The sequence below is a fragment of the Globicephala melas genome, chromosome 6, assembly GCF_963455315.2.
Source record: "Globicephala melas chromosome 6, mGloMel1.2, whole genome shotgun sequence".
In the NCBI taxonomy this organism is placed as follows: domain Eukaryota; kingdom Metazoa; phylum Chordata; class Mammalia; order Artiodactyla; family Delphinidae; genus Globicephala; species Globicephala melas.
Genome location: NC_083319.1, coordinates 16,495,957 through 16,505,232, shown reverse-complemented (window position 1 = coordinate 16,505,232; position 9,276 = coordinate 16,495,957).

Sequence of the window (9,276 nt, the reverse complement as noted above, 5' to 3'; positions counted from 1 at the left end):
GACCTGGGCTGTAGGAGTTTCCCGTTAGGAGGTGGTGGGGGACAGGAGAGAGCGGCGAAGTAGGGAGTGTTCCCAGCACATATGCATCCATTCTTTTTCCCAGACTGAATTTTCCCCGTTGGATAAACCATTCCTCAGGTGATCTGGTTCCAGTGTCCCTTCCTCTTGAGCATGCATCTCTGTGATTTTGCCACGTCAGTGACAATTTAGCGTCAAACCCTATATTCTTTCCAGACATGGCTTTCCACAGAAGATAAGAGGGAACTAGTTTAAAACATCTGGGCTCGGTCTGATGCATCAGATACTTTTGCCAGATAGGGAGGTGACAGGTAGTAGGAAGGGGTCAGGAGAGGGGACCCATGTGGCAGATACTGACACAGACTTCCAGAAGTAGGTGAGGATTGAATGCAGAACTGGACATAGTTGATGGTGAGGTACCCACAGTGAGATGGTGGGAGTTCCAGTACTTTGATGAGAAGTAACAAAAGTGGATCAATATTATTTTATTTCTTTCCTTTTGTTTTCTTCTTTTTCTCCTTCCCCTTCCTCCCTCCCTCCCTCCCTCCCTTCCTTCCTTCCTTCTTCCTTCCTTCTTTCCTTCCTTCCTTCCTTCTTACTACCTCTTCTTTCCATCTTTCTTCCTTTATCCAAGAAATATTTTTGTTTATGTAATTTATTTTTTACTGAAGTATACATATATAGAAAAGTGCACAAATTCTGAGTGTACATCTTGATGATTTTTCACAAAGGCAGCACAACTATGGAACCAGCACCCAGATGAGGACAGAGAATAATATCAGTACACTAAAACTCCACCCTAACCCCATGTCTGTTACTATCCTGTCCCATAAAGTTAACCATTCTGTTGATTCATATCACCAGAAATTAGTTTTGTCTGTTTTTGAACTTTAAATAGAGGGAACAATACTCTGTGTAGAGCAGAAATTTGTTCTTTTTCATTCCTTAATATCACTTCATTCTGTGCATATATCAAAGTTTATTAATTTACTGTTTATGAGCACTTAGCTTATTTCCAATTTGGGGATTATTAACACTACTAGTGATAGTACTAATAGCTATTACCAATAGTTATGCTATGAGCATTCTTGTACCTCTCTGGGGGGAAACATTCCTCCATATAGCTTTTGGGTATATAACCATGAAAAGAATTGTGAGGTTATTGGGTATGTTCACTTACAGAAGATATTGCCAAGCAGTTTACCAAGGTGCCTGTGTTAATTTACAGCCTACCAGCAGTAATTGAGAATTGTAGGTGCTCTATACCCCCTTTTTTATTTTTTATTTTTTTACATCTTTATTGGAGTATAATTGCTTTACGATAGTGTGTTAGTTTCTGCTTTATAACAAAGTGAATCAGTTATACATATACATATGTTCCCATATCTCTTCCCTCTTGCGTCTCCCTCCCTCCCACCCTCCCTATGCCACCCCTCCAAGCAGTCACAAAGCACTGAGCTGATCTCCCTGTGCTATGCGGCTGCTTCCCACTAGCTATCTACCTCATGTTTGGTAGTGTACATATGTCCATGCCTCTCTCTCGCTTTGTCACAGCTTACCCTTCTCCCTCCCCATATCCTCAAGTCCGTTCTCTAGTAGGTCTGTGTCTTTATTCCTGTCTTACCCCTAGGTTCTTCATGACATATTTTTTTCTTAAATTCCATATATATGTGTTAGCATATGGTATTTGTCTTTCTCTTTCTGACTTACTTCACTCTGTATGACAGATTCTAGGTCTATCCACCTCATTACAAATAGCTCAATTTTGTTTCTTTTTATGGCTGAGTAATATTCCATTGTATATATGTGCCACATCTTCTTTATCCATTCATCTGATGATGGACACTTAGGTTGTTTCCATCTCTGTACACCCCCTTTTTTAAAGGTAGATATCCCATTAACCCACACAGTACCATTTACTGAAATGACCACATTTTCTCTATTGAACTTCTGTTTCACCTTTTCCTTAAGTGAGGTGACAACATATATTCAATGCATATCCATTGATATGGTTCTGTGTTGAGTCCTGGTAACAGAGGGAAAATGTTTATTGAGTACGTACTCTGATCTCAGTCCTGTACTGCAAATACAACAGAAACCATCTTTTCTATTCTAGCCTATATTCGAGTTGGGGTAATAGATAATAAATAAGGGAACCATCAAATAAGTCATTTTTCATTGGATGAGTAGGAAATGAGAAGAAAAGAGAAAGGGAAAAGGCTGCTGTGGTAGAGAATTGAAGGAGGAGCAATATAGTGGTTATGGTGGAGGAAGGGGTCTCTGAGACGGTAATGGTTACACAGAGACCTGAAGGAACATGCCTGCACTTCAAGGAAATGCTTTTACTGTGTGAGAAAAATCAGCTGCATGATAGCGGGAGCAGCACCTGGCTTGGCTCACTGTGGGATCTGTCTGAAGGTTAGTGTGGCAGGGAGGTGTGAATGATGCAGGAAAAGGCATGCCAAAGGAGCAAGAGGCAAGTGCAGGATCAACTAGGGTCCATGCCCATGGTGAAAGTTTTCTGTGTTCTTCTCAGGGTGCAACGGAGAGCCACTGGAGAGTTGTAATGGGCAAAATGTCACAATCTAGTTTACATGGTTGTCTAGAAAATACATTTTGTGTGAGGAGGTGAATCAAAGCAAAAGAAGGAGTAGGAATTCTGCAGCGGTCCCCAAGACTTAGTGTAGGGATAGAGCAGGGGCCCAAGGGGGACCAAGGCTCTCATCCTCAATTTGCTCAACTGAGAGCTTTGTTTTCTGTTTGGTGAGGAACCTTACTTTTTTCTTGTCCCTAAAGTATCTAAGCATTTGCAGTCTCTTCCAACCAATCTGGTACGTCATTTCATATGATCGTGTCATCTTACTTAACTGTTCACTGTGCTTGAATCCTGGCTCCCCCAATCCACTTACAGACCCTATAAGGGAAAGAACTTTTATCTCTATATTCTTCAGGATAGAAAGCAGGAGAGCACCTAAGGGGAAAAAATGGTAGAAATATTGATTTTGATTCTGGCGTTCGAAAGCCGCAAACTCTCTGGGATATTAGGGTGATGCCTCTGAGAAGGGATGGACTTCTGGGTTTCATATGCCCTGATCTTCTCAGAGTATTTTTTACCTTGGCTGAGAGAACTATGGGCTTGGTGTTAAAGGACAGAGCTGTTTGGGGTTGGTGTTTTGTCCCTGCCATTTGCTCTATGAGACTTTGAGTCACATCTTTCTGGACATCAGTTTTCTCATCTACAAAAGGGGGAATGGCTCTTCCCTTAGTGCCTGCTTCTCAGGGTTAACGTGAGGATGGAGTGGGCTATTTCACATGTAAACGGTGGAGTTCTTTTCAATGGAAAGGAATTGTTAATATATTCAGGATTCTTTGATCCACTTGGCAACCTCCTGCCCACTAATCTCTGCCATTACCATCAGGGCTGTCACTTTGTGCTCATGCATGGTGGGGAACTCAGGGTTTACTTAATTCCCTGGGGATTGGCAATTAAACTGTATTGTAGGCTTTCTTTTAAACAAGATGCTTCAGTGCCAGTCATCCTTGGATGTGACTGTTAGGACAAGAGCCTTGCTTCATTGGCCACTAGATGGCGTGAGAATTCCTCTCTGCCTCTTCCTCCTCCCTACCACCACCTCTCCAGCTCCCACCCAGCCACCTGTGCATCTGCGCAGGCTCCACTGGGGTTGTGGTGAATTTGTTTGATGGGGAAATTGTTTCTCCCTTAGGAATCTGTGGGACAGAAAATGCCTCATGGCCTCAGCTATTGTGGAACTTTCTCTTCCCTTGGTCTTGCATTGATTTACCTCCCCACAGCTTCCCAATTCACTAAAAACTCTACTCTTACTAAAATTTAGGAGAAGGAAAACAATGAGGACAGTGGTTTATGGGAGTTTTCATATCTCTGGGAACCCTCTTCCTGGGACCAAATCACACACCACTCCTGTTTGTATACACGGTGCATGATGCATGCCAGGCTGTTCCTAATAAAGACATTATCTGCCTACTCTTCCCATCCCTAAGCACCAGGAGAGAATTCTCCCATATTGTCACCACTTCCTTTCCAGGGGGCCAGAGTAACCCTTCCCAGGCTTTTCTCCCCATGGGATTTGTAGTCATTAGTTAGGCCAGGCGACTCTCCTCCGAAGAGTAGATCCATTCTTCAAGCAGCTCAACCCAGCCAGTTTCCCCTCCTACTGGTAACACAGGGTCTCTTTTGCTCCCTCTCATTCAAAGAGCACAAGATCACAGCACTTCACAGATGGCAGAGCCAAGGGAGCTTTGCATATCCTCTAGTGCAGTGACTCTCAAACTTTAGTATGAGAACCACCTGGAAGACTGGTTAAAACACAGATTGCTTCACCCCACTCCAGAGTTTCTGATGCAGTATATATGGCGTGGAGCCCAAGAGTGTGCATTTCTTGCAGGTTCCATGCTGGTGCCCATGATATTGTTCTGGGGACCACACTCTGAGAACTGTTGGTCTAGTCCACAATCCTGTTGTTTCACAGGCTTGGAAACTGAGGTTCAGTGAAGCAAAATGATTGATCAAAGTCACAAAGCAAATTGAAATTAGCCAGGACTAGGAATTCAGGAGTCTTTTAGGCAAAAGCTTTTTAAGTCCTCATTCAAATTGGAGCTGGTTAGAGATTTCCCTTTCTACTCTTTATGGAGAAAGGATTTGCTGAGCAAATTTAGAGAGGAAATCAGATTGTAGGGGCAATGTTTAATCTGTATTTAATCACTTAAAATAGAGTTCTATTATTTTTGAGTTTAAATTAAAGCATGAACTAGGAGGAACCTGTTTCTAAGTAAAGGGATTGACCTTTTAGTGTTGCCATGGCAATGATATTCTTTCTATTGGCCACTGCACTTAGGGATAATTCCAGGGAAATTTCTTCCATTGACTGACTCTCTTCCAACTGTTCATCCCCAACATACTCTACCTTCACCCAAAATCAGGATTTCTTCCCTGTAATAACTTGTATATGTTGCATTTACTAAGATAGCCGAGTGGAAATGGACTAGTTTAAACTTCACCTAAAGAGGTTTATTCTAATATATTTTTCCAAAAGTGTGGTTTACCTAGCATTTATGGTAAATGGCATGTTTTTAGTACATGTGTGTAGTTATATTCATAATAATAGGTATAGGGCTTCCCTGGTGGCGCAGTGGTTGAGAGTCCGCCTGCCGATGCAGGGGACACGGGTTCGTGCCCCGGTCCGGGAGGATCCCACATGCCGCGGAGCGGCTGGGCCCGTGAGCCATGGCCGCTGAGCCTGCGCGTCCAGAGCCTGTGCTCCGCAACGGGAGAGGCCACAACAGTGAGAGTTCCACGTACTGAAAAAAAAAAAATAATAATAATAATAGGTATAGTTATGGCTTTCTTTATACTGATACCTTCTATTGAGGCCAACAGACACTGTTTTTCAAGTAGTTGTGGTAATAATATAAAGTTTCATTTTAAATGCACTGTATAAAAAATGAGAATTAAATTTAAAAGTATCAGTCAAGGAAATAAGAGATATGATATGCAAATGTGGCCAAACTCATTCAGATCAAATTTGAATGAGGAAAATTTGGTAGATACCATGGTAGTGACTGAAATACTTCAACCCCACAGCTGGAACAAGTACACTTCATGTTTGCAGATGTTCAAGGGGAAGCTGAGTAACCTTGTGTGGAGATGATGGAGGCATCCCTTTGGATTAGATGACTTATAGGTCCCCACCAGTTCTGAAAGTCTTGATTTTCCTTACCATTCCATTAATCTGTCAAATCATGTCAACCTCCATGATTCTGGATATATTCTTCCACTTTGGGATGGGAGTCTGTCTTCTGTAGGTACAAATCCACCCTTTCCTCAAAGTTCAGTCAATGTCACATGAAACCTTTCCTGAAATTCTCCTTTCATCTCCTCCTCCTTCTGTTCTGTACTCTTTTGGTTTCTATGCTCGGCAACATTCATAGTCTGATTGATCCAGCCAACATTTATCAAATACCTACAATGGACCAGGTACAGGCCATTGACAGTTGACCTTGCCATTGGATGGGTTCACACACCTGACAGGAGGGCAGATAAGCAAACCAGTGGCACTGTTGTGAGCTGAATTGTGTGTCCTCTAAATTTGTATGTTGAAGTCTTACCCCCCAGTACCTCAGAGTGTCACTATATTTGAGGTAAACCTTTAAAGAGTTTCAGTGGGGTCATATGGGTGGACACTAATCCCATGTGACTGGTGTCCTTATAAGAAGAGAATATTAGGACATAGATAACAGAGATCAAGGGACAACCATATGAGGACACAGAGAGGAGGTGGCCATCTGCAAGCCAAGGACAGAGGCCTCAGAAGGAACCAAACTTGCTGACACCTTGATCTTGGACTTCCAGTCTCCAGAAGTCTGAGAAAATAAATTTCCATTATTTAAGCCATGCAGTCTGTGGCACTTTGTCAAGGCAGCCCTAGAATACTAATATAGGCATTGAAGTATGTATGAATTGTCAGCAAGGAAAATGGGTGGAAAACATCTTCAGAGAGAAAGAGTGAGGGATTCTCTCAAGGGTGAAGATGAGTTTATTAGGTACACATGAGGAAGGCCTTCTTAAAAGAGAAACATGCAAAAACCAGTTGTTTATCTATCTACTGGAATGATATTAATTGAAGCATTGTTTATAAAGTAAATATTGGAAGGATAACAAAAGTCTATCAGTGCGGGAAGGTGAAGGCAAATTAATAAATCTATAGAAAATTATAAAGCTCAAGGTACAAGGACTTCCCTGGCGGTCCAGTGGTTAAGACTTTGCCTTCCATGCAGGGGGTGCAGGTTCGATCCCTGGTCAGGGAAATAAGATCCCACATGCCTCGCGGCCAAAAAACCAAAATATAGAACAGAAGCGGTATTGTAACACATTCAATAAAGACTTTAAAAATGGTTCACATCAAAAAAATCTTTAAAAAAAAAAGCGCAAGGTACATTTTCACTCTTTTCTTAAGTCAATGGTGTTCTATATGCTATAGAGAGAAGTGCTAGCTAGCATTCTGCCACTTGAGTTTGGGTGTTTAAAATCAAACAAAAAAATAAAGGTATGCAAATAGCATTTACTAGACATCTAAAAATCACTCTGATAATTGGAGTGATGCTTTAAAGATGAAATAAGGGAATAATAGAAGGTGGTATGATGAAGAAAGAGTGTACTGTATCTACTTGGCTGAAGCTCAGTGAGGGGATGGTCCATTTTTCTCCTATTTACTGTTGAATCTCCTGTGCCAAGCATAGTCCTTAGAACCTGAGAGATTCTAAATAAATAGTTTTTGAATAAATGAATGGATGAATGTTAGAAATCTGAGTTATAAAATATTGGGTTGGCCAAAAATTTCATTTGTTTTTTAAGTAAAATTAAAAGACACATTTTTCGTTTTCACCAAGAAGTTTATTGAACAACGTAGTCACCCTTTTGTTCCGCTACCTTCTGCCATTTTTCAGGCAACTTCATAATTCCATCTTCCCAAAATGTTTTATCTTTTTGAGCAGAGAACTGTTCCAGGTGCATTTTACAGTCTTCCAGGGAACTGAATTTTTTTCCATTAAGAAAATTTTGTAAAGACCGAAATATATGGAAATCCAAAGTTGCAATGTCTGGTGAATACAGCGGATGAATCAGAACTCCCCAGCCAAGCTGGAACAGTTTTGCCTGGTCATCAAAGAAATATGCAGTCTTGCATTATCCTGATGGAAGATTATGTGTTTTCTGTTGACTAATTCTGGACGCCTTTCATGGAGTGCTGCTTTAAGTTGGTCTAATTGGGAGCAGTACTTGTTGGAATTAATCGTTTGGCTTCCCAGAAGGAGCTCATAATAGAGGACTCCCTTCCAATCCCACCATATACACAACATCACCTTCTTTGGATGACGATTGGCCTTTGATGCGACTGGCGGTGTTCATTTCGCTTGCCCCAAGATCTCTTCCATCCCACATTGTTGTACAGTACCCACTTTTCATCACCCGTCACAATTTGTTTTACGAACGGAACATTTTTGTTATGTTTCAGTAGAGAATCACATGAGGTGATATGGTCAGGCAGGTTTTTTTCCCACTTATGTGGAACCCAAACATCAAAGCGATTAACATAACCAGGCTGATGCAAGTGATGTTCAACACTTGATTTGGATATTTTGAGGGTGTCAGCTATCTCTCTTGTGGTATAACATTGATTGTTCTCAATTAATGTCTCGATTTGATCACTATCAACTTCATCTGGTCTACCCAACCATGGAACAGCATCCAGTGAGAAATCTCCAGCACAAAACTTTGCAAACTACTTTTGACGCATTCGATCAGTCACAGCACCTTCTCCATACACTGCACAGATCTTTTCTTGTGTTTCAGTTGTGTTTTTACCTTTCTTGAAGTAATAAAGCATAATATGCCAAAAATGTTGCTTTTTTTCTTCCATCTTTAATATTAAAACAGCTACACTAAAATTCACCAATTTTGATAAGTTTTTTTTTTAATGTATGCTGATATGACAGCTTACACAATACAATCTAACAAAATTGTTTTGAATGAAGTTAAAGACAACTAAGTGCTACTACAGCCATCTTATGGAAAAAAACAAAAAAACTTTTGGGCTACCCCAATAAGAAGGCCTATGCTTCTGCTCTGGTTTTGGTATAATTTCATTATGAGGTATCAAGTAGGTTAATGGGTATAAGATTGTCATCTGCATGATAGAGATATTTGAGCAGGAACATTACAGTCAAGACAGTATAATGTTAAAGCAATAAATGTATAATAGTTAAAAGCATAGATAGAACCAGGTTCTAATCTGGCTCTTCCAAGACCTACTCGACCTGTCTGAGATTTTATTCTCTAATGTGCAAAATAAGGTCAATCTGGTGGTTTTTAATATATATTTATATGCATATATATTCTGATTATAAAATAAGCACACTTACTGTTCATGATTTTTAAAATACAGGGCTACATAAAGAAGAGAATAAAATAACTCTTTTTCTCACCCATCAAGTAATAAGCACTCATAAAATTTTTGATATATTTCCTTTCAACTTCTTTCATACGCATTTGTGTATTACAAATCTGGCATCATTCTACATTTTCAAACTGTATACTGTTTTGTCACCTCATGTTATACAGAGACTGTTTTCTTATGCCATTAAATATTCCTTGTAAATACCATTTAAATGGCTCTATAACATTCCAGAGTATGTATTTATCATGATTTATTTAATCATTCTCCT